Source organism: Cervus elaphus, chromosome X, assembly GCF_910594005.1.
Source record: "Cervus elaphus chromosome X, mCerEla1.1, whole genome shotgun sequence".
NCBI lineage: Eukaryota > Metazoa > Chordata > Mammalia > Artiodactyla > Cervidae > Cervus > Cervus elaphus.
In genome coordinates this window covers 13816729-13840349 of record NC_057848.1, presented here as the reverse complement: position 1 = coordinate 13840349, position 23621 = coordinate 13816729, and positions in this window count along the sequence as shown.

The following is a 23621-nucleotide window of genomic DNA, read 5'->3' as shown; positions in this document are numbered from 1 at the left end:
AAGAATACGAGGAGCAAGAAAAAAAAGCAAAATACAAAAACGAGGAGAACACAAGGGGCGAAAATCAGAGGAGGATCATCTGTATGCCACTACGTGGAGTAAGAGAAGTGTGAAAAACCCGAGGCGAAGAAACAGGGGAGAAGAATAAGAGGAGCAAGAAAAAAAAAGCAAAATACAAAAACGAGGAGAACACAAGGGGCGAAAATCAGAGGAGGATCAAAATTGTGGCACTACGTGGAGTAAGAGAAGTGTGAAAAACCCGAGGTGAAGAAACAGGGGAGAAGAATACGCGGAGCAAGAAAAAAAAGCAAAATACAAAAACGAGGCGAACACAAGGGGCGAAAATCAGAGGAGGATCAAAAGTGTGGCACTACGTGGAGTAAGAGAAGTGTGAAAAACCCAAGGCGAAGAAACAGGGGAGAAGAATACAAGGAGCAAGAAAAAAAAAGCAAAATACATAAACGAGGAGAACACAAGGGGCGAAAATCAGAGGAGGATCAACAGTATGCCACTACGAGGAGCAAGAGAAGTGTGAAAAACCCGAGGCGAAGAAACAGAGGAGAAGAATACGAGGAGCAAGAAAAAAAAGCAAAATACAAAAACGAGGAGAACACAAGGGGCGAAAATCAGAGGAGGATCAACCGTATGCCACTACGTGGAGTAAGAGAAGTGTGAAAAACCCGAGGCGAAGAAACAGGGGAGAAGAATAAGAGGAGCAAGAAAAAAAACGCAAAATACAAAAACGAGGAGAACACAAGGGGCGAAAATCAGAGGAGGATCAACAGTATGCCACTACGAGGAGCAAGAGAAGTGTGAAAAATCCGAGGCGAAGAAACAGGGGAGAAGAATACGAGGAGCAAGAAAAAAAAGCAAAATACAAAAACGAGGAGAACACAAGGGGCGAAAATCAGAGGAGGATCAACAGTATGCCACTAAGAGGAGTAAGAGAAGTGTGAAAAAGCTGATGTGAAGAAACAGGGGAGAAGAATACGAGGAGCAAGAAAAAAAAAGCAAAATACAAAAACGAGGAGAACACAAGGGGCGAAAATCAGAGGAGAATCAACAGTATGCCACTACGAGGAGCAAGAGAAGTGTGAAAAACCCGAGGCGAAGAAACAGAGGAGAAGAATACGCGGAGCAAGAAAAAAAAGCAAAATACAAAAACGAGGAGAACACAAGGGGCGAAAATCAGAGGAGGATCAACCGTATGCCACTACGTGCAGTAAGAGAAGTGTGAAAAACCCGAGGCGAAGAAACAGGGGAGAAGAATATGAGGAGCAAGAAAAAAAAAGCAAAATACAAAAACGAGAAGAACAGAAGGGGCGAAAATCAGAGGAGGATCAAAAGTGTGGCACTACGTGCAGTAAGAGAAGTGTGAAAAACCCGAGGTGAAGAAACAGGGGAGAAGAATACGAGGAGCAAGAAAAAAAAAGCAAAATACAAAAACGAGGAGAACACAAGGGGCGAAAATCAGAGGAGGATCAAAAGTGTGGCACTACGTGGAGTAAGAGAAGTGTGAAAAATCCGAGGTGAAGAAACAGGGGAGAAGAATACGAGGAGCAAGAAAAAAAAAAGCAAAATACAAAAACGAGGAGAACACAAGGGGCGAAAATCAGAGGAGGATCAACAGTATGCCACTAAGAGGAGTAAGAGAAGTGTGAAAAAGCTGATGTGAAGAAACAGGGGAGAAGAATACGAGGAGCAAGAAAAAAAAAGCAAAATACAAAAACGAGGAGAACACAAGGGGCGAAAATCAGAGGAGGATCAACCGTATGCCACTACGTGGAGCAAGAGAAGTGTGAAAAACCCGAGGCGAAGAAACACAGGAGAAGAATACGCGGAGCAAGAAAAAAAAGCAAAATACAAAAACGAGGAGAACACAAGGGGCGAAAATCAGAGGAGGATCAACCGTATGCCACTACGTGAAGTAAGAGAAGTGTGAAAAACCCGAGGCGAAGAAACAGGGGAGAAGAATAAGAGGAGCAAGAAAAAAAAGCAAAATACAAAAACGAGGAGAACACAAGGGGCGAAAATCAGAGGAGGATCAACAGTATGCCACTACGAGGAGCAAGAGAAGTGTGAAAAACCCGAGGCGAAGAAACAGGGGAGAAGAATACGAGGAGCAAGAAAAAAAAGCAAAATACAAAAACGAGGAGAACACAAGGGGCGAAAATCAGAGGAGGATCACCAGTATGCCACTACGTGGAGTAAGAGAAGTGTGAAAAACCCGAGGCGAAGAAACAGGGGAGAAGAATACGAGGAGCAAGAAAAAAAAAGCAAAATACAAAAACGAGGAGAACACAAGGGGCGAAAATCAGAGGAGGATCAAAAGTGTGGCACTAGGTGGAGTAAGAGAAGTGTGAAAAACCCGAGGCGAAGAAACAGGGGAGAAGAATACGAGGAGCAAGAAAAAAGAAGCAAAATACAAAAACGAGGAGAACACAAGGGGCGAAAATCAGAGGAGGATCAACAGTATGCCACTACGAGGAGCAAGAGAAGTGTGAAACACACGAGGCGAAGAAACAGGGGAGAAGAATACGAGGAGCAAGAAAAAAAAAGCAAAATACAAAAACGAGGAGAACACAAGGGGCGAAAATCAGAGGAGGATCAACAGTATGCCACTAGGTGGAGTAAGAGAAGTGTGAAAAACCCGAGGCGAAGAAACAGGGGAGAAGAATACGAGGAGCAAGAAAAAAAAAGCAAAATACAAAAACGAGGAGAACACAAGGGGCGAAAATCAGAGGAGGATCAGAAGTGTGGCACTAGGTGGAGTAAGAGAAGTGTGAAAAAGCTGATGTGAAGAAACAGGGGAGAAGAATACGAGGAGCAAGAAAAAAAAAGCAAAATACAAAAACGAGGAGAACACAAGGGGCGAAAATCAGAGGAGGATCAACAGTATGCCACTACGAGGAGTAAGAGAAGTGTGAAAAAGCTGATGTGAAGAAACAGGGGAGAAGAATACGAGGAGCAAGAAAAAAAAAGCAAAATACAAAAACGAGGAGAACACAAGGGGTGAAAATCAGAGGAGGATCAACAGTATGCCACTACGAGGAGCAAGAGAAGGGTGAAAAACCCGAGGTGAAGAAAGAGAGGAGAAGAATACGAAGAGCAAGAAAAAAAAGCAAAATACAAAAACGAGGAGAACACAAGGGGCGAAAATCAGAGGAGGATCATCCGTATGCCACTACGTGGAGTAAGAGAAGTGTGAAAAACCCGAGGCGAAGAAACAGGGGAGAAGAATAAGAGGAGCAAGAAAAAAAAAGCAAAATACAAAAACGAGGAGAACACAAGGGGCGAAAATCAGAGGAGGATCAAAATTGTGGCACTACGTGGAGTAAGAGAAGTGTGAAAAACCCGAGGTGAAGAAACAGGGGAGAAGAATACGAGGAGCAAGAAAAAAAAGCAAAATACAAAAACGAGGAGAACACAAGGGGCGAAATTCAGAGGAGGATCAAAAGTGTGGCACTACGTGGAGTAAGAGAAGTGTGAAAAACCCGAGGCGAAGAAACAGGGGAGAAGAATACGAGGAGCAAGAAAAAAAAGCAAAATACAAAAACGAGGAGAACACAAGGGGCGAAAATCAGAGGAGGATCAACAGTATGCCACTAAGAGGAGCAAGAGAAGTGTGAAAAACCCGAGGCGAAGAAACAGGGGAGAAGAATACGAGGAGCAAGAAAAAAAAAGCAAAATACAAAAACGAGGAGAACACAAGGGGCGAAAATCAGAGGAGGATCAAAAGTGTGGCACTACGTGGAGTAAGAGAAGTGTGAAAAACCCGAGAAGAAGAAACAGGGGAGAAGAATAAGAGGAGCAAGAAAAAAAAAGCAAAATACAAAAACGACGAGAACACAAGGGGCGAAAATCAGAGGAGGATCAACAGTATGCCACTACGAGGAGCAAGAGAAGTGTGAAAAACCCGAGGCGAAGAAACAGGGGAGAAGAATACGAGGAGCAAGAAAAAAAAGCAAAATACATAAACGAGGAGAACACAAGGGGCGAAAATCAGAGGAGGATCAACCGTATGCCACTAAGAGGAGTAAGAGAAGTGTGAAAAAGCTGATGTGAAGAAACAGGGGAGAAGAATACGAGGAGCAAGAAAAAAAAAGCAAAATACAAAAACGAGGAGAACACAAGGGGCGAAAATCAGAGGAGGATCAACCGTATGCCACTACGTGGAGCAAGAGAAGTGTGAAAAACCCGAGGCGAAGAAACACAGGAGAAAAATACGCGGAGCAAAAAAAAAAAGCAAAATACAAAAACGAGGAGAACACAAGGGGCGAAAATCAGAGGAGGATCAACCGTATGCCACTACGTGAAGTAAGAGAAGTGTGAAAAACCCGAGGCGAAGAAACAGGGGAGAAGAATAAGAGGAGCAAGAAAAAAAAGCAAAATACAAAAACGAGGAGAACACAAGGGGCGAAAATCAGAGGAGGTTCAACAGTATGCCACTACGAGGAGCAAGAGAAGTGTGAAAAACCCGAGGCGAAGAAACAGGGGAGAAGAATACGAGGAGCAAGAAAAAAAAGCAAAATACAAAAACGAGGAGAACACAAGGGGCGAAAATCAGAGGAGGATCAACAGTATGCCACTACGTGGAGTAAGAGAAGTGTGAAAAACCCGAGGCGAAGAAACAGGGGAGAAGAATACGAGGAGCAAGAAAAAAAAAGCAAAATACAAAAACGAGGAGAACACAAGGGGCGAAAATCAGAGGATGATCAAAAGTGTGGCACTACGTGGAGTAAGAGAAGTGTGAAAAACCCGAGGCGAAGAAACAGGGGAGAAGAATAAGAGGAGCAAGAAAAAAAAAGCAAAATACAAAAACGACGAGAACACAAGGGGCGAAAATCAGAGGAGGATCAACAGTATGCCACTACGAGGAGCAAGAGAAGTGTGAAAAAACCGAGGTGAAGAAACAGGGGAGAAGAATACGAGGAGCAAGAAAAAAAAGCAAAATACAAAAACGAGGAGAACACAAGGGGCGAAAATCAGAGGAGGATCAACCGTATGCCACTACGTGGAGTAAGAGAAGTGTGAAAAACCCGAGACGAAGAAACAGGGGAGAAGAATACGAGGAGCAAGAAAAAAAAAAGCAAAATACAAAAACGAGGAGAACACAAGGGGCGAAAATCAGAGGAGGATCAAAAGTGTGGCACTAGGTGGAGTAAGAGAAGTGTGAAAAACCCGAGGCGAAGAAACAGGGGAGAAGAATACGAGGAGCAAGAAAAAAGAAGCAAAATACAAAAACGAGGAGAACACAAGGGGCGAAAATCAGAGGAGGATCAACAGTATGCCACTAGGTGGAGTAAGAGAAGTGTGAAAAACCCGAGGCGAAGAAACAGGGGAGAAGAATACGAGGAGCAAGAAAAAAAAAAGCAAAATACAAAAACGAGGAGAACACAAGGGGCGAAAATCAGAGGAGGATCAGAAGTGTGGCACTAGGTGGAGTAAGAGAAGTGTGAAAAAGCTGATGTGAAGAAACAGGGGAGAAGAATACGAGGAGCAAGAAAAAAAAAGCAAAATACAAAAACGAGGAGAACACAAGGGGCGAAAATCAGAGGAGGATCAACAGTATGCCACTACGAGGAGTAAGAGACGTGTGAAAAAGCTGATGTGAAGAAACAGGGGAGAAGAATACGAGGAGCAAGAAAAAAAAAGCAAAATACAAAAACGAGGAGAACACAAGGGGTGAAAATCAGAGGAGGATCAACAGTATGCCACTACGAGGAGCAAGAGAAGGGTGAAAAACCCGAGGTGAAGAAAGAGAGGAGAAGAATACGAAGAGCAAGAAAAAAAAGCAAAATACAAAAACGAGGAGAACACAAGGGGCGAAAATCAGAGGAGGATCATCCGTATGCCACTACGTGGAGTAAGAGAAGTGTGAAAAACCCGAGGCGAAGAAACAGGGGAGAAGAATAAGAGGAGCAAGAAAAAAAAAGCAAAATACAAAAACGAGGAGAACACAAGGGGCGAAAATCAGAGGAGGATCAAAATTGTGGCACTACGTGGAGTAAGAGAAGTGTGAAAAACCCGAGGTGAAGAAACAGGGGAGAAGAATACGAGGAGCAAAAAAAAAAAGCAAAATACAAAAACGAGGAGAACACAAGGGGCGAAATTCAGAGGAGGATCAAAAGTGTGGCACTACGTGGAGTAAGAGAAGTGTGAAAAACCCGAGGCGAAGAAACAGGGGAGAAGAATACGAGGAGCAAGAAAAAAAAGCAAAATACAAAAACGAGGAGAACACAAGGGGCGAAAATCAGAGGAGGATCAAAAGTGTGGCACTACGTGGAGTAAGAGAAGTGTGAAAAACCCGAGGCGAAGAAACAGGGGAGAAGAATACGAGGAGCAAGAAAAAAAAAGCAAAATACAAAAACGAGGAGAACACAAGGGGCGAAAATCAGAGGAGGATCAACAGTATGCCACTACGAGGAGCAAGAGAAGTGTGAAAAACCCGAGGCGAAGAAACAGGGGAGAAGAATACGCGGAGCAAGAAAAAAAAAGCAAAATACAAAAACGAGGAGAACACAAGGGGCGAAAATCAGAGGAGGATCAACAGTATGCCACTACGAGGAGCAAGAGAAGTGTGAAAAACCCGAGGCGAAGAAACAGAGGAGAAGAATACGCGGAGCAAGAAAAAAAAGCAAAATACAAAAACGAGGAGAACACAAGGGGCGAAAATCAGAGGAGGATCAAAAGTGTGGCACTACGTGGAGTAAGAGAAGTGTGAAAAACCCAAGGCGAAGAAACAGGGGAGAAGAATACAAGGAGCAAGAAAAAAAAAGCAAAATACAAAAACGAGGAGAACACAAGGGGCGAAAATCAGAGGAGGATCAACAGTATGCCACTACGAGGAGCAAGAGAAGTGTGAAAAACCCGAGGCGAAGAAACAGAGGAGAAGAATACGAGGAGCAAGAAAAAAAAGCAAAATACAAAAACGAGGAGAACACAAGGGGCGAAAATCAGAGGAGGATCAACCGTATGCCACTACGTGGAGTAAGAGAAGTGTGAAAAACCCGAGGCGAAGAAACAGGGGAGAAGAATAAGAGGAGCAAGAAAAAAAAAGCAAAATATAAAAACGAGGAGAACACAAGGGGCGAAAATCAGAGGAGGATCAACAGTATGCCACTACGAGGAGCAAGAGAAGTGTGAAAAATCCGAGGCGAAGAAACAGGGGAGAAGAATACGAGGAGCAAGAAAAAAAAGCAAAATACAAAAACGAGGAGAACACAAGGGGCGAAAATCAGAGGAGGATCAAAAGTGTGGCACTAGGTGGAGTAAGAGAAGTGTGAAAAACCCGAGGCGAAGAAACAGGGGAGAAGAATACGAGGAGCAAGAAAAAAGAAGCAAAATACAAAAACGAGGAGAACACAAGGGGCGAAAATCAGAGGAGGATCAACAGTATGCCACTACGAGGAGCAAGAGAAGTGTGAAACACACGAGGCGAAGAAACAGGGGAGAAGAATACGAGGAGCAAGAAAAAAAAAGCAAAATACAAAAACGAGGAGAACACAAGGGGCGAAAATCAGAGGAGGATCAACAGTATGCCACTAGGTGGAGTAAGAGAAGTGTGAAAAACGCGAGGCGAAGAAACAGGGGAGAAGAATACGAGTAGCAAGAAAAAAAAAGCAAAATACAAAAACGAGGAGAACACAAGGGGCGAAAATCAGAGGAGGATCAGAAGTGTGGCACTAGGTGGAGTAAGAGAAGTGTGAAAAACCCGAGGCGAAGAAACAGGGGAGAAGAATACGAGGAGCAAGAAAAAAAAAGCAAAATACAAAAACGAGGAGAACACAAGGGGCGAAAATCAGAGGAGGATCAACAGTATGCCACTACGAGGAGTAAGAGAAGTGTGAAAAAGCTGATGTGAAGAAACAGGGGAGAAGAATACGAGGAGCAAGAAAAAAAAAGCAAAATACAAAAACGAGGAGAACACAAGGGGCGAAAATCAGAGGAGGATCAACAGTATGCCACTACGAGGAGCAAGAGAAGTGTGAAAAACCCGAGGTGAAGAAAGAGAGGAGAAGAATACGAGGAGCAAGAAAAAAAAGCAAAATACAAAAACGAGGAGAACACAAGGGGCGAAAATCAGAGGAGGATCATCCGTATGCCACTACGTGGAGTAAGAGAAGTGTGAAAAACCCGAGGCGAAGAAACAGGGGAGAAGAATAAGAGGAGCAAGAAAAAAAAAGCAAAATACAAAAACGAGGAGAACACAAGGGGCGAAAATCAGAGGAGGATCAAAATTGTGGCACTACGTGGAGTAAGAGAAGTGTGAAAAACCCGAGGTGAAGAAACAGGGGAGAAGAATACGCGGAGCAAGAAAAAAAAGCAAAATACAAAAACGAGGAGAACACAAGGGGCGAAAATCAGAGGAGGATCAAAAGTGTGGCACTACGTGGAGTAAGAGAAGTGTGAAAAACCCAAGGCGAAGAAACAGGGGAGAAGAATACAAGGAGCAAGAAAAAAAAAGCAAAATACATAAACGAGGAGAACACAAGGGGCGAAAATCAGAGGAGGATCAACAGTATGCCACTACGAGGAGCAAGAGAAGTGTGAAAAACCCGAGGCGAAGAAACAGAGGAGAAGAATACGAGGAGCAAGAAAAAAAAGCAAAATACAAAAACGAGGAGAACACAAGGGGCGAAAATCAGAGGAGGATCAACCGTATGCCACTACGTGGAGTAAGAGAAGTGTGAAAAACCCGAGGCGAAGAAACAGGGGAGAAGAATAAGAGGAGCAAGAAAAAAAAAGCAAAATACAAAAACGAGGAGAACACAAGGGGCGAAAATCAGAGGAGGATCAACAGTATGCCACTACGAGGAGCAAGAGAAGTGTGAAAAATCCGAGGCGAAGAAACAGGGGAGAAGAATACGAGGAGCAAGAAAAAAAAGCAAAATACAAAAACGAGGAGAACACAAGGGTCGAAAATCAGAGGAGGATCAACAGTATGCCACTAAGAGGAGTAAGAGAAGTGTGAAAAAGCTGATGTGAAGAAACAGGGGAGAAGAATACGAGGAGCAAGAAAAAAAAAGCAAAATACAAAAACGAGGAGAACACAAGGGGCGAAAATCAGAGGAGGATCAACAGTATGCCACTACGAGGAGCAAGAGAAGTGTGAAAAACCCGAGGCGAAGAAACAGAGGAGAAGAATACGCGGAGCAAGAAAAAAAAGCAAAATACAAAAACGAGGAGAACACAAGGGGCGAAAATCAGAGGAGGATCAACCGTATGCCACTACGTGCAGTAAGAGAAGTGTGAAAAACCCGAGGCGAAGAAACAGGGGAGAAGAATACGAGGAGCAAGAAAAAAAAAGCAAAATACAAAAACGAGAAGAACAGAAGGGGCGAAAATCAGAGGAGGATCAAAAGTGTGGCACTACGTGCAGTAAGAGAAGTGTGAAAAACCCGAGGTGAAGAAACAGGGGAGAAGAATACGAGGAGCAAGAAAAAAAAAGCAAAATACAAAAACGAGGAGAACACAAGGGGCGAAAATCAGAGGAGGATCAAAAGTGTGGCACTACGTGGAGTAAGAGAAGTGTGAAAAATCCGAGGTGAAGAAACAGGGGAGAAGAATACGAGGAGCAAGAAAAAAAAAAGCAAAATACAAAAACGAGGAGAACACAAGGGGCGAAAATCAGAGGAGGATCAACAGTATGCCACTAAGAGGAGTAAGAGAAGTGTGAAAAAGCTGATGTGAAGAAACAGGGGAGAAGAATACGAGGAGCAAGAAAAAAAAAGCAAAATACAAAAACGAGGAGAACACAAGGGGCGAAAATCAGAGGAGGATCAACCGTATGCCACTACGTGGAGCAAGAGAAGTGTGAAAAACCCGAGGCGAAGAAACACAGGAGAAGAATACGCGGAGCAAGAAAAAAAAGCAAAATACAAAAACGAGGAGAACACAAGGGGCGAAAATCAGAGGAGGATCAACCGTATGCCACTACGTGAAGTAAGAGAAGTGTGAAAAACCCGAGGCGAAGAAACAGGGGAGAAGAATAAGAGGAGCAAGAAAAAAAAGCAAAATACAAAAACGAGGAGAACACAAGGGGCGAAAATCAGAGGAGGTTCAACAGTATGCCACTACGAGGAGCAAGAGAAGTGTGAAAAACCCGAGGCGAAGAAACAGGGGAGAAGAATACGAGGAGCAAGAAAAAAAAGCAAAATACAAAAACGAGGAGAACACAAGGGGCGAAAATCAGAGGAGGATCACCAGTATGCCACTACGTGGAGTAAGAGAAGTGTGAAAAACCCGAGGCGAAGAAACAGGGGAGAAGAATACGAGGAGCAAGAAAAAAAAAGCAAAATACAAAAACGAGGAGAACACAAGGGGCGAAAATCAGAGGAGGATCAAAAGTGTGGCACTAGGTGGAGTAAGAGAAGTGTGAAAAACCCGAGGCGAAGAAACAGGGGAGAAGAATACGAGGAGCAAGAAAAAAAAAGCAAAATACAAAAACGAGGAGAACACAAGGGGCGAAAATCAGAGGAGGATCAACAGTATGCCACTACGAGGAGCAAGAGAAGTGTGAAACACACGAGGCGAAGAAACAGGGGAGAAGAATACGAGGAGCAAGAAAAAAAAAGCAAAATACAAAAACGAGGAGAACACAAGGGGCGAAAATCAGAGGAGGATCAACAGTATGCCACTAGGTGGAGTAAGAGAAGTGTGAAAAACCCGAGGCGAAGAAACAGGGGAGAAGAATACGAGGAGCAAGAAAAAAAAAGCAAAATACAAAAACGAGGAGAACACAAGGGGCGAAAATCAGAGGAGGATCAGAAGTGTGGCACTAGGTGGAGTAAGAGAAGTGTGAAAAAGCTGATGTGAAGAAACAGGGGAGAAGAATACGAGGAGCAAGAAAAAAAAAGCAAAATACAAAAACGAGGAGAACACAAGGGGCGAAAATCAGAGGAGGATCAACAGTATGCCACTACGAGGAGTAAGAGAAGTGTGAAAAAGCTGATGTGAAGAAACAGGGGAGAAGAATACGAAGAGCAAGAAAAAAAAAGCAAAATACAAAAACGAGGAGAACACAAGGGGTGAAAATCAGAGGAGGATCAACAGTATGCCACTACGAGGAGCAAGAGAAGGGTGAAAAACCCGAGGTGAAGAAAGAGAGGAGAAGAATACGAAGAGCAAGAAAAAAAAGCAAAATACAAAAACGAGGAGAACAAAAGGGGCGAAAATCAGAGGAGGATCATCCGTATGCCACTACGTGGAGTAAGAGAAGTGTGAAAAACCCGAGGCGAAGAAACAGGGGAGAAGAATAAGAGGAGCAAGAAAAAAAAAGCAAAATACAAAAACGAGGAGAACACAAGGGGCGAAAATCAGAGGAGGATCAAAATTGTGGCACTACGTGGAGTAAGAGAAGTGTGAAAAACCCGAGGTGAAGAAACAGGGGAGAAGAATACGAGGAGCAAGAAAAAAAAGCAAAATACAAAAACGAGGAGAACACAAGGGGCGAAATTCAGAGGAGGATCAAAAGTGTGGCACTACGTGGAGTAAGAGAAGTGTGAAAAACCCGAGGCGAAGAAACAGGGGAGAAGAATACGAGGAGCAAGAAAAAAAAGCAAAATACAAAAACGAGGAGAACACAAGGGGCGAAAATCAGAGGAGGATCAACAGTATGCCACTAAGAGGAGTAAGAGAAGTGTGAAAAAGCTGATGTGAAGAAACAGGGGAGAAGAATACGAGGAGCAAGAAAAAAAAAGCAAAATACAAAAACGAGGAGAACACAAGGGGCGAAAATCAGAGGAGGATCAACAGTATGCCACTACGAGGAGCAAGAGAAGTGTGAAAAACCCGAGGCGAAGAAACACAGGAGAAGAATACGCGGAGCAAGAAAAAAAAGCAAAATACAAAAACGAGGAGAACACAAAGGGCGAAAATCAGAGGAGGATCAACCGTATGCCACTAAGTGGAGTAAGAGAAGTGTGAAAAACCCGAGGCGAAGAAACAGGGGAGAAGAATACGAGGAGCAAGAAAAAAAAGCAAAATACAAAAACGAGGAGAACACAAGGGGCGAAAATCAGAGGAGGATCAAAAGTGTGGAACTACGGGGAGTAAGAGAAGTGTGAAAAACCCGAGGCGAAGAAACAGGGGAGAAGAATACGAGGAGCAAGAAAAAAAAAGCAAAATACAAAAACGAGGAGAACACACGGGGCGAAAATCAGAGGAGGATCAAAAGTGTGGCACTACGTGGAGTAAGAGAAGTGTGAAAAACCCGAGGCGAAGAAACAGGGGAGAAGAATACGAGGAGCAAGAAAAAAAAAGCAAAATACAAAAACGAGGAGAACACAAGGGGCGAAAATCAGAGGAGGATCAACAGTATGCCACTACGAGGAGCAAGAGAAGTGTGAAAAACCCGAGGCGAAGAAACAGAGGAGAAGAATACGCGGAGCAAGAAAAAAAAGCAAAATACAAAAACGAGGAGAACACAAGGGGCGAAAATCAGAGGAGGATCAAAAGTGTGGCACTACGTGGAGTAAGAGAAGTGTGAAAAACCCAAGGCGAAGAAACAGGGGAGAAGAATACAAGGAGCAAGAAAAAAAAAGCAAAATACAAAAACGAGGAGAACACAAGGGGCGAAAATCAGAGGAGGATCAACAGTATGCCACTACGAGGAGCAAGAGAAGTGTGAAAAACCCGAGGCGAAGAAACAGAGGAGAAGAATACGAGGAGCAAGAAAAAAAAGCAAAATACAAAAACGAGGAGAACACAAGGGGCGAAAATCAGAGGAGGATCAACCGTATGCCACTACGTGGAGTAAGAGAAGTGTGAAAAACCCGAGGCGAAGAAACAGGGGAGAAGAAAAAGAGGAGCAAGAAAAAAAAAGCAAAATACAAAAACGAGGAGAACACAAGGGGCGAAAATCAGAGGAGGATCAACAGTATGCCACTACGAGGAGCAAGAGAAGTGTGAAAAATCCGAGGCGAAGAAACAGGGGAGAAGAATACGAGGAGCAAGAAAAAAAAGCAAAATACAAAAACGAGGAGAACACAAGGGGCGAAAATCAGAGGAGGATCAACAGTATGCCACTAAGAGGAGTAAGAGAAGTGTGAAAAAGCTGATGTGAAGAAACAGGGGAGAAGAATACGAGGAGCAAGAAAAAAAAAGCAAAATACAAAAACGAGGAGAACACAAGGGGCGAAAATCAGAGGAGGATCAACAGTATGCCACTACGAGGAGCAAGAGAAGTGTGAAAAACCCGAGGCGAAGAAACAGAGGAGAAGAATACGCGGAGCAAGAAAAAAAAGCAAAATACAAAAACGAGGAGAACACAAGGGGCGAAAATCAGAGGAGGATCAACCGTATGCCACTACGTGCAGTAAGAGAAGTGTGAAAAACCCGAGGCGAAGAAACAGGGGAGAAGAATATGAGGAGCAAGAAAAAAAAAGCAAAATACAAAAACGAGAAGAACACAAGGGGCGAAAATCAGAGGAGGATCAAAAGTGTGGCACTACGTGCAGTAAGAGAAGTGTGAAAAACCCGAGGTGAAGAAACAGGGGAGAAGAATACGAGGAGCAAGAAAAAAAAAGCAAAATACAAAAACGAGGAGAACACAAGGGGCGAAAATCAGAGGAGGATCAAAAGTGTGGCACTACGTGGAGTAAGAGAAGTGTGAAAAATCCGAGGTGAAGAAACAGGGGAGAAGAATACGAGGAGCAAGAAAAAAAAAAGCAAAATACAAAAACGAGGAGAACACAAGGGGCGAAAATCAGAGGAGGATCAACAGTATGCCACTAAGAGGAGTAAGAGAAGTGTGAAAAAGCTGATGTGAAGAAACAGGGGAGAAGAATACGAGGAGCAAGAAAAAAAAGCAAAATACAAAAACGAGGAGAACACAAGGGGCGAAAATCAGAGGAGGATCAACCGTATGCCACTACGTGGAGCAAGAGAAGTGTGAAAAACCCGAGGCGAAGAAACACAGGAGAAGAATACGCGGAGCAAGAAAAAAAAGCAAAATACAAAAACGAGGAGAACACAAGGGGCGAAAATCAGAGGAGGATCAACCGTATGCCACTACGTGAAGTAAGAGAAGTGTGAAAAACCCGAGGCGAAGAAACAGGGGAGAAGAATAAGAGGAGCAAGAAAAAAAAGCAAAATACAAAAACGAGGAGAACACAAGGGGCGAAAATCAGAGGAGGTTCAACAGTATGCCACTACGAGGAGCAAGAGAAGTGTGAAAAACCCGAGGCGAAGAAACAGGGGAGAAGAATACGAGGAGCAAGAAAAAAAAGCAAAATACAAAAACGAGGAGAACACAAGGGGCGAAAATCAGAGGAGGATCACCAGTATGCCACTACGTGGAGTAAGAGAAGTGTGAAAAACGCGAGGCGAAGAAACAGGGGAGAAGAATACGAGGAGCAAGAAAAAAAAAGCAAAATACAAAAACGAGGAGAACACAAGGGGCGAAAATCAGAGGAGGATCAAAAGTGTGGCACTACGTGGAGTAAGAGAAGTGTGAAAAACCCGAGGCGAAGAAACAGGGGAGAAGAATAAGAGGAGCAAGAAAAAAAAAGCAAAATACAAAAACGACGAGAACACAAGGGGCGAAAATCAGAGGAGGATCAACAGTATGCCACTACGAGGAGCAAGAGAAGTGTGAAAAACCCGAGGTGAAGAAACAGGGGAGAAGAATACGAGGAGCAAGAAAAAAAAGCAAAATACATAAACGAGGAGAACACAAGGGGCGAAAATCAGAGGAGGATCAACCGTATGCCACTACGTGGAGTAAGAGAAGTGTGAAAAACCCGAGACGAAGAAACAGGGGAGAAGAATACGAGGAGCAAGAAAAAAAAAAGCAAAATACAAAAACGAGGAGAACACAAGGGGCGAAAATCAGAGGAGGATCAAAAGTGTGGCACTAGGTGGAGTAAGAGAAGTGTGAAAAACCCGAGGCGAAGAAACAGGGGAGAAGAATACGAGGAGCAAGAAAAAAGAAGCAAAATACAAAAACGAGGAGAACACAAGGGGCGAAAATCAGAGGAGGATCAACAGTATGCCACTACGAGGAGCAAGAGAAGTGTGAAACACACGAGGCGAAGAAACAGGGGAGAAGAATACGAGGAGCAAGAAAAAAAAAGCAAAATACAAAAACGAGGAGAACACAAGGGGCGAAAATCAGAGGAGGATGAACAGTATGCCACTACGTGGAGTAAGAGAAGTGTGAAAAACCCGAGGCGAAGAAACAGGGGAGAAGAATACGAGGAGCAAGAAAAAAAAAGCAAAATACAAAAACGAGGAGAACACAAGGGGCGAAAATCAGAGGAGGATCAGAAGTGTGGCACTAGGTGGAGTAAGAGAAGTGTGAAAAAGCTGATGTGAAGAAAAGCGGAGAAGAATACGAGGAGCAAGAAAAAAAAAGCAAAATACAAAAACGAGGAGAACACAAGGGGCGAAAATCAGAGGAGTATCAACAGTATGCCACTACGAGGAGTAAGAGAAGTGTGAAAAAGCTGATGTGAAGAAACAGGGGAGAAGAATACGAGGAGCAAGAAAAAAAAAGCAAAATACAAAAACGAGGAGAACACAAGGGGCGAAAATCAGAGGAGGATCAGAAGTGTGGCACTAGGTGGAGTAAGAGAAGTGTGAAAAAGCTGATGTGAAGAAAAGCGGAGAAGAATACGAGGAGCAAGAAAAAAAAAGCAAAATACAAAAACGAGGAGAACACAAGGGGCGAAAATCAGAGGAGTATCAACAGTATGCCACTACGAGGAGTAAGAGAAGTGTGAAAAAGCTGATGTGAAGAAACAGGGGAGAAGAATACGAGGAGCAAGAAAAAAAAAGCAAAATACAAAAACGAGGAGAACACAAGGGGCGAAAATCAGAGGAGGATCAACAGTATGCCACTACGAGGAGCAAGAGAAGGGTGAAAAACCCGAGGTGAAGAAAGAGAGGAGAAGAATACGAGGAGCAAGAAAAAAAAGCAAAATACAAAAACGAGGAGAACACAAGGGGCGAAAATCAGAGGAGGATCATCCGTATGCCACTACGTGGAGTAAGAGAAGTGTGAAAAACCCGAGGCGAAGAAACAGGGGAGAAGAATAAGAGGAGCAAGAAAAAAAAAGCAAAATACAAAAACGAGGAGAACACAAGGGGCGAAAATCAGAGGAGGATCAAAATTGTGGCACTACGTGGAGTAAGAGAAGTGTGAAAAACCCGAGGTGAAGAAACAGAGGAGAAGAATACGAGGAGCAAGAAAAAAAAGCAAAATACAAAAACGAGGAGAACACAAGGGGCGAAATTCAGAGGAGGATCAAAAGTGTGGCACTACGTGGAGTAAGAGAAGTGTGAAAAACCCGAGGCGAAGAAACAGGGGAGAAGAATACGAGGAGCAAGAAAAAAAAGCAAAATACAAAAACGAGGAGAACACAAGGGGCGAAAATCAGAGGAGGATCAACAGTATGCCACTAAGAGGAGTAAGAGAAGTGTGAAAAAGCTGATGTGAAGAAACAGGGGAGAAGAATACGAGGAGCAAGAAAAAAAAAGCAAAATACAAAAACGAGGAGAACACAAGGGGCGAAAATCAGAGGAGGATCAACAGTATGCCACTACGAGGAGCAAGAGAAGTGTGAAAAACCCGAGGCGAAGAAACAGAGGAGAAGAATACGCGGAGCAAGAAAAAAAAGCAAAATACAAAAACGAGGAGAACACAAAGGGCGAAAATCAGAGGAGGATCAACCGTATGCCACTAAGTGGAGTAAGAGAAGTGTGAAAAACCCGAGGCGAAGAAACAGGGGAGAAGAATACGAGGAGCAAGAAAAAAAAAGCAAAATACAAAAACGAGGAGAACACAAGGGGCGAAAATCAGAGGAGGATCAAAAGTGTGGCACTACGTGGAGTAAGAGAAGTGTGAAAAACCCGAGGCGAAGAAACAGGGGAGAAGAATACGAGGAGCAAGAAAAAAAAAGCAAAATACAAAAACGAGAACACAAGGGGCGAAAATCAGAGGAGGATCAACAGTATGCCACTACGAGGAGCAAGAGAAGTGTGAAAAACCCGAGGCGAAGAAACAGAGGAGAAGAATACGCGGAGCAAGAAAAAAAAGCAAAATACAAAAACGAGGAGAACACAAGGGGCGAAAATCAGAGGAGGATCAAAAGTGTGGCACTACGTGGAGTAAGAGAAGTGTGAAAAACCCAAGGCGAAGAAACAGGGGAGAAGAATACAAGGAGCAAGAAAAAAAAAGCAAAATACAAAAACGAGGAGAACACAAGGGGCGAAAATCAGAGGAGGATCAACAGTATGCCACTACGAGGAGCAAGAGAAGTGTGAAAAACCCGAGGCGAAGAAACAGAGGAGAAGAATACGAGGAGCAAGAAAAAAAAGCAAAATACAAAAACGAGGAGAACACAAGGGGCGAAAATCAGAGGAGGATCAACCGTATGCCACTACGTGGAGTAAGAGAAGTGTGAAAAACCCGAGGCGAAGAAACAGGGGAGAAGAATAAGAGGAGCAAGAAAAAAAAAGCAAAATATAAAAACGAGGAGAACACAAGGGGCGAAAATCAGAGGAGGATCAACAGTATGCCACTACGAGGAGCAAGAGAAGTGTGAAAAATCCGAGGCGAAGAAACAGGGGAGAAGAATACGAGGAGCAAGAAAAAAAAGCAAAATACAAAAACGAGGAGAACACAAGGGGCGAAAATCAGAGGAGGATCAACAGTATGCCACTACGAGGAGTAAGAGAAGTGTGAAAAAGCTGATGTGAAGAAACAGGGGAGAAGAATACGAGGAGCAAGAAAAAAAAAGCAAAATACAAAAACGAGGAGAACACAAGGGGCGAAAATCAGAGGAGGATCAACAGTATGCCACTACGAGGAGCAAGAGAAGTGTGAAAAACCCGAGGCGAAGAAACAGAGGAGAAGAATACGCGGAGCAAGAAAAAAAAGCAAAATACAAAAACGAGGAGAACACAAAGGGCGAAAATCAGAGGAGGATCAACCGTATGCCACTAAGTGGAGTAAGAGAAGTGTGAAAAACCCGAGGCGAAGAAACAGGGGAGAAGAATACGAGGAGCAAGAAAAAAAAGCAAAATACAAAAACGAGGAGAACACAAGGGGCGAAAATCAGAGGAGGATCAAAATTGTGGCACTACGTGGAGTAAGAGAAGTGTGAAAAACCCGAGGTGAAGAAACAGGGGAGAAGAATACGAGGAGCAAGAAAAAAAAGCAAAATACAAAAACGAGGAGAACACAAGGGGCGAAAATCAGAGGAGGATCAAAAGTGTGGCACTACTTGGAGTAAGAGAAGTGTGAAAAACCCGAGGCGAAGAAACAGGGGAGAAGAATAAGAGGAGCAAGAAAAAAAAGCAAAATACAAAAACGAGGAGAACACAAGGGGCGAAAATCAGAGGAGGATCAACAGTATGCCACTACGAGGAGCAAGAGAAGTGTGAAAAACCCGAGGCGAAGAAACAGAGGAGAAGAATACGAGGAGCAAGAAAAAAAAGCAAAATACAAAAACGAGGAGAACACAAGGGGCGAAAATCAGAGGAGGATCAACAGTATGCCACTACGAGGAGCAAGAGAAGTGTGAAAAACCCGAGGCGAAGAAACAGGGGAGAAGAATACGAGGAGCAAGAAAAAAAAAGCAAAATACAAAAACGAGGAGAACACAAGGGGCGAAAATCAGAGTAGGATCAACAGTATGCCACTACGAGGAGTAAGAGAAGTGTGAAAAAGCTGATGTGAAGAAACAGGGCAGAAGAATACGAGGAGCAAGAAAAAAAAAGCAAAATACAAAAACGAGGAGAACACAAGTGGCGAAAATCAGAGGAGGATCAACAGTATGCCACTACGAGGAGCAAGAGAAGTGTGAAAAACCCGAGGCGAAGAAACAGGGGAGAAGAATACGCGGAGCAAGAAAAAAAAGCAAAATACAAAAACGATGAGAACACAAGGGGCGAAAATCAGAGGAGGATCAAAAGTGTGGCACTACGTGGAGTAAGAGACGTGTGAAAAACCGAGCCAAAGAAACAGGGGAGAAGAATACGAGGAGCAAGAAAAAAAAAGCAAAATACAAAAACGAGGAGAACACAAGGGGCGAAAATCAGAGGAGGATCAAAAGTGTGGCACTACGTGGAGTAAGAGAAGTGTGAAAAACCCGAGGCGAAGAAACAGGGGAGAAGAATACGAAGAGCAAGAAAAAAAAAGCAAAATACAAAAACGAGGAGAACACAAGGGGTGAAAATCAGAGGAGGATCCAAAGTGTGGCACTACGTGGAGTAAGAGATGTGAAAAACCCGAGGCGAAGAAACAGGGGAGAAGAATACGAGGAGCAAGAAAAAAAAAGCAAAATACAAAAACGAGGAGAACACAAGGGGCGAAAATCAGAGGAGGATCAACAGTATGCCACTACGAGGAGTAAGAGAAGTGTGAAAAAGCTGATGTGAAGAAACAGGGGAGAAGAATACGAGGAGCAAGAAAAAAAAAGCAAAATACAAAAACGAGGAGAACACAAGGGGCGAAAATCAGAGGAGGATCAACAGTATGCCACTACGAGGAGCAAGAGAAGTGTGAAAAACACGAGGTGAAGAAACAGAGGAGAAGAATACGAGGAGCAAGAAAAAAAAGCAAAATACAAAAACGAGGAGAACACAAGGGGCGAAAATCAGAGGAGGATCAACCGTATGCCACTACGTGGAGTAAGAGAAGTGTGAAAAACCCGAGGCGAAGAAACAGGGGAGAAGAATACGAGGAGCAAGAAAAAAAAAGCAAAATACAAAAACGAGGAGAACACAAGGGGCGAAAATCAGAGGAGGATCAAAAGTGTGGCACTACGTGGAGTAAGAGAAGTGTGAAAAACCCGAGGCGAAGAAACAGGGGAGAAGAATACGAGGAGCAAGAAAAAAAAAGCAAAATACAAAAACGAGGAGAACACAAGGGGCGAAAATCAGAGGAGGATCAAAAGTGTGGCACTAGGTGGAGTAAGAGAAGTGTGAAAAACCCGAGGCGAAGAAACAGGGGAGAAGAATACGAGGAGCAAGAAAAAAGGCAAAATACAAAAACGAGGAAAACACAAGGGGCGAAAATCAGAGAAGGATCAAAATTGTGGCACGTGGAGTAAGAGAAGTGTGAAAAACCCGAGGCGAAGAAACAGGGGAGAAGAATACGAGGAGCAAGAAAAAAAAAGCAAAATACAAAAACGAGGAGAACACAAGGGGCGAAAATCAGAGGAGGATCAACAGTATGCCACTAGGTGGAGTAAGAGAAGTGTGAAAAACCCGAGGCGAAGAAACAGGGGAGAAGAATACGAGGAGCAAGAAAAAAAAAGCAAAATACAAAAACGAGGAGAACACAAGGGGCGAAAATCAGAGGAGGATCAACAGTATGCCACTACGAGGAGCAAGGGAAGTGTGAAAAACCCGAGGCGAAGAAACAGGGGAGAAGAATACGAGGAGCAAGAAAAAAAAGCAAAATACAAAAACGAGGAGAACACAAGGGGCGAAAATCAGAGGAGGATCAACAGTATGCCACTACGTGGAGTAAGAGAAGTGTGAAAAACCCGAGGCAAAGAAACACGGGAGAAGAATACGAGGAGCAAGAAAAAAAAAGCAAAATACAAAAACGAGGAGAACACAAGGGGCGAAAATCAGAGGAGGATCAAAAGTGTGGCACTACGTGGAGTAAGAGAAGTGTGAAAAACCCGAGGCGAAGAAACAGGGGAGAAGAATACGAGGAGCAAGAAAAAAAAAGCAAAATACAAAAACGAGGAGAACACAAGGGGCGAAAATCAGAGGAGGATCAAAAGTGTGGCACTACGTGGAGTAAGAGAAGTGTGAAAAACCCGAGGCGAAGAAACAGGGGAGAAGAATACGAGGAGCAAGAAAAAAAAGCAAAATACAAAAACGAGGAGAACACAAGGGGCGAAAATCAGAGGAGGATCAACCATATGTCACTCCGTGGAGTAAGAGAAGTGTGAAAAACCCGAGGCGAAGAAACAGGGGAGAAGAATAAGAGGAGCAAGAAAAAAAAAGCAAAATACAAAAACGACGAGAACACAAGGGGCGAAAATCAGAGAAGGATCAACAGTATGCCACTACGAGGAGCAAGAGAAGTGTGAAAAATCCGAGGCGAAGAAACAGGGGAGAAGAATACGAGGAGCAAGAAAAAAAAGCAAAATACATAAACGAGGAGAACACAAGGGGCAAAAATCAGAGGAGGATCAACAGTATGCCACTACGTGGAGTAAGAGAAGTGTGAAAAACCCGAGACGAAGAAACAGGGGAGAAGAATACGAGGAGCAAGAAAAAAAAAAGCAAAATACAAAAACGAGGAGAACACAAGGGGCGAAAATCAGAGGAGGATCAAAAGTGTGGCACTAGGTGGAGTAAGAGAAGTGTGAAAAACCCGAGGCGAAGAAACAGGGGAGAAGAATACGAGGAGCAAGAAAAAAGAAGCAAAATACAAAAACGAGGAGAACACAAGGGGCGAAAATCAGAGGAGGATCAACAGTATGCCACTACGAGGAGTAAGAGAAGTGTGAAAAAGGTGATGTGAAGAAACAGGGGAGAAGAATACGAGGAGCAAGAAAAAAAAAGCAAAATACAAAAACGAGAAGAACACAAGGGGCGAAAATCAGAGGAGGATCAAAAGTGTGGCACTACGTGCAGTAAGAGAAGTGTGAAAAACCCGAGGTGAAGAAACAGGGGAGAAGAATACGAGGAGCAAGAAAAAAAAAGCAAAATACAAAAACGAGGAGAACACAAGGGGCGAAAATCAGAGGAGGATCAAAAGTGTGGCACTACGTGGAGTAAGAGAAGTGTGAAAAAGCCGAGGCGAAGAAACAGGGGAGAAGAATACGAGGAGCAAGAAAAAAAAAAGCAAAATACAAAAACGACGAGAACACAAGGGGCGAAAATCAGAGGAGGATCAACAGTATGCCACTACGAGGAGCAAGAGAAGTGTGAAAAATCCGAGGTGAAGAAACAGGGGAGAAGAATACGAGGAGCAAGAAAAAAAAGCAAAATACATAAACGAGGAGAACACAAGGGGCGAAAATCAGAGGAGGATCAACAGTATGCCACTACGTGGAGTAAGAGAAGTGTGAAAAACCCGAGACGAAGAAACAGGGGAGAAGAATACGAGGAGCAAGAAAAAAAAAAGCAAAATACAAAAACGAGGAGAACACAAGGGGCGAAAATCAGAGGAGGATCAAAAGTGTGGCACTAGGTGGAGTAACAGAAGTGTGAAAAACCCGAGGCGAAGAAACAGGGGAGAAGAATACGAGGAGCAAGAAAAAAGAAGCAAAATACAAAAACGAGGAGAACACAAGGGGCGAAAATCAGAGGAGGATCAACAGTATGCCACTACGAGGAGCAAGAGAAGTGTGAAACACACGAGGCGAAGAAACAGGGGAGAAGAATACGAGGAGCAAGAAAAAAAAAGCAAAATACAAAAACGAGGAGAACACAAGGGGCGAAAATCAGAGGAGGATCAACAGTATGCCACTAGGTGGAGTAAGAGAAGTGTGAAAAACCCGAGGCGAAGAAACAGGGGAAAAGAATACGAGTAGCAAGAAAAAAAAAGCAAAATACAAAAACGAGGAGAACACAAGGGGCGAAAATCAGAGGAGGATCAGAAGTGTGGCACTAGGTGGAGTAAGAGAAGTGTGAAAAACCCGAGGCGAAGAAACAGGGGAGAAGAATACGAGGAGCAAGAAAAAAAAAGCAAAATACAAAAACGAGGAGAACACAAGGGGCGAAAATCAGAGGAGGATCAACAGTATGCCACTACGAGGAGTAAGAGAAGTGTGAAAAAGGTGATGTGAAGAAACAGGGGAGAAGAATACGAGGAGCAAGAAAAAAAAAGCAAAATACAAAAACGAGGAGAACACAAGGGGCGAAAATCAGAGGAGGATCAACAGTATGCCACTACGAGGAGCAAGAGAAGTGTGAAAAACCCGAGGTGAAGAAAGAGAGGAGAAGAATACGAGGAGCAAGAAAAAAAAGCAAAATACAAAAACGAGGAGAACACAAGGGGCGAAAATCAGAGGAGGATCATCCTTATGCCACTACCTGGAGTAAGAGAAGTGTGAAAAACCCGAGGCGAAGAAACAGGGGAGAAGAATAAGAGGAGCAAGAAAAAAAAAAGCAAAATACAAAAACGAGGAGAACACAAGGGGCGAAAATCAGAGGAGGATCAAAATTGTGGCACTACGAGGAGTAAGAGAAGTGTGAAAAACCCGAGGTGAAGAAACAGGGGAGAAGAATACGAGGAGCAAGAAAAAAAGGCAAAATACAAAAACGAGGAGAACACAAGTGGCGAAAATCAGAGGAGGATCAAAAGTGTGGCACTACGTGGAGTAAGAGAAGTGTGAAAAACCCGAGGCGAAGAAACAGGGGAGAAGAATACGAGGAGCAAGAAAAAAAAGCAAAATACAAAAACGAGGAGAACACAAGGGGCGAAAATCAGAGGAGGATCAACAGTATGCCACTAAGAGGAGTAAGAGAAGTGTGAAAAAGCTGATGTGAAGAAACAGGGGAGAAGAATACGAGGAGCAAGAAAAAAAAAGCAAAATACAAAAACGAGGAGAACACAAGGGGCGAAAATCAGAGGAGGATCAACAGTATGCCACTACGAGGAGCAAGAGAAGTGTGAAAAACCCGAGGCGAAGAAACAGAGGAGA